The sequence below is a fragment of the Chlorocebus sabaeus genome, chromosome X (genome assembly GCF_047675955.1).
Source record: "Chlorocebus sabaeus isolate Y175 chromosome X, mChlSab1.0.hap1, whole genome shotgun sequence".
Taxonomy (NCBI): Eukaryota; Metazoa; Chordata; class Mammalia; order Primates; family Cercopithecidae; genus Chlorocebus; species Chlorocebus sabaeus.
The window spans coordinates 22301505-22303965 of NC_132933.1; the positions used below are offsets into that span (position 1 = coordinate 22301505).

A 2461-nucleotide genomic window follows, 5' to 3' on the forward strand; every position below is an offset into this window, starting at 1 on the left:
GCTTTTCAAAAGACATTCCTCCTGAGTTAAATTTGCTGTGTTTGTAAGGTCAACACCTTTAGATCATCTTTGGAAGTTGGAAGGAATAGTGCACACTGTAGCCCTATCTACTGATCAAAACATGTAATTGCATTTTCCATAGTGTCTATTAGTTCCAGTTCTTAGTAGGATCACAGTCTTGTAGGCCTCCTTGCTTTAGCAGAGGACCTTCTATGCAGACTCTTATATAATAGTTAAGTAATTTTTTTCTCTCTACTCACCTCCATCACTTCAAAGTGTGGGTTATGACACATTTTACACCAAGAGCATTGAGATAAGAATTGTAGATTTTGCAACTTTGCTCTTTTTCACCTAAAAAAGGGGATCTCAGCATATTACTATTATAATAGAATATTTCCAATTTAGTAAAATAAAATCAAACTGTTCAGGATTAAAATGTGCTAATTATTATTTTATTTTAAAACTTTCCTTCAAGGCTGCCCTGTGTACTACTTAAATGGGTGGTACTATAAAAGTTTAACACTTTTTTTTCTGAGTGGAAACATTTTACATGCCTGTTGGAAATAGAGAAAACACTTTAATTATCTTATAAAATGTTGTTTAGTATTTCTACCTTGTTAGTTTTACAAGTCAATATCAAACTGTTGGTTAGATGAGCCTCCATGCGATATTCACACTCTTTTAGGGCTGTTTCTTCCTAATTATTTTTCTTACAGCATTTTTCACATCTTGTCCCTCAAGGTGTAAATGAGGGGGTTCAACATAGGGGTCACAACACCATAAAATACAGATATGCTATCATTTTGATGCTGCTCCTCTGGCATGTATATACCTACGTAACAAAACTACACGTTCTGCACATGTACCCCAGAACTTAAAGTATAATGAAAAAACGCTTTCAAAAAAATACAGAGATGACTTTACCCTTGTCTTGGGATTCCCTTGATTGAGGTTTCAAGTGCATGTAGGTGTCTGTCCCATAAAATATGATGATCACAGTCAGATGGGATCCACAGGTGGAGAAAGCTTTGAGTCTGGCCTCTGCAGAGTTGATCCTCAGCACAGCAACCACAATGTGAGCATAGGAGAAGAGGATGAAGGTAAAGGGCAGGGGCAAGGTGAATATGCCGATGACTAGACCGAGGATGAGTCTGCCTGGGGTGTCCGAACAGACAAGCTTCAACAATTCCTGCACCTCACAGGTAAAATGGTTGATGACACTGTGTCCACAAAAATGGGCAGGAATTGCAATGATTGGTATCAATGACATAAGGAAGGCACTGGCCCAGGTCAGCATGGCCAACTGTATGCAGACTTTATTGTTCATAATGATGATGTAGCACAGGGGATTGGAGATTGCAACAAATCTATCATAGCCATGACAGCAAGGAGAAGACACCCTGTCATCCCCAGAAAAATAGCACTGGTCATCTGGGCATAACAGCTATTATAGGGAATGGTGGGGTGGTCTCTTAAGCCATTGAACAACAAAAAAGGTACTGAATTGCTGGAGTAGCAGATATCAAGGAAGGACAGGTTGCTTAGGAAAAAATATATAGGAGTGTGAAGCCGCCCATCAACTTTAACCACAACAATAATGAGACTGTTACTAACCAATGTGATCAGGTAGACCACTACCATGGTGCAACAAAAGACAATCTGATATTTTGGATGGTTGGACAAAACCACCAGGATGAACTCTGTCACTTCACTGCCATTATCAATAACCAGAATATCCATTTTGTTCTATCTGCCAAAAAAGAAGAAGGAATTCAATTCATTTTAATTTGAGAGGCAATTGTTGAGTATTTGCTATATCCTCAGTCTCTATATTGGGTACTATTATGAAGAGATGTCTACAAAACAAGTAATGTCATTTGGATCTTTATGTTTTAATTTGGGAGATAAAACATTCATGTACAGCATAAGATTAATTTGCTAAGTTGCACAATCCATTGTGAGTCTTAATTTCTTCATCTTTAAAATGAGGGAAGTTGGACTTCACTTTTGAACACTCCTCTTAAAGAAAATGTGCTATCTTATTGTTCAAATGTAATCAGATTCCTGATTCACAGAATTGCTAATTGTCCTTTCCCCACTACGGATATTTGTCTCTAGCTGTTTCACATCCATGACATAAAATGTGTGCCCAGTTCACTCTCACTTCTTCCTTACCCTGAATATCCAATCAATCACCAAGTCCTATCGGCTCTTCCTCCTACATATATTTCAAATCTACCTATAATGCTTATGTAGTCAGAGCCACCCTTGTCTCTCATCTGTACTAATACATGAGTTGCCTAATAGGTCTCCCTACTTCCATTCGTGCCTCTCTATAGTCTATTTTCCACAGAGCGCCAGAATCAACTTTAACAAATATACACAATTACGACCATATCCTGTCTATGCTTAAAACCCACTTGAGGGCTTCTAATTGTACTTAGAATAAAATCTAACCTAT

The 2461-nt window shown here is 37.9% G+C and overlaps 1 pseudogene; it reads right to left on the minus strand.

The window, feature by feature from the left end:
• Positions 1 to 898: 898 nt before the first annotated feature.
• On the minus strand, positions 899 to 1740 carry LOC119620859 (olfactory receptor 13H1-like; annotated as a pseudogene).
• Between the last annotated feature and the right edge of the window lie 721 nt (positions 1741 to 2461).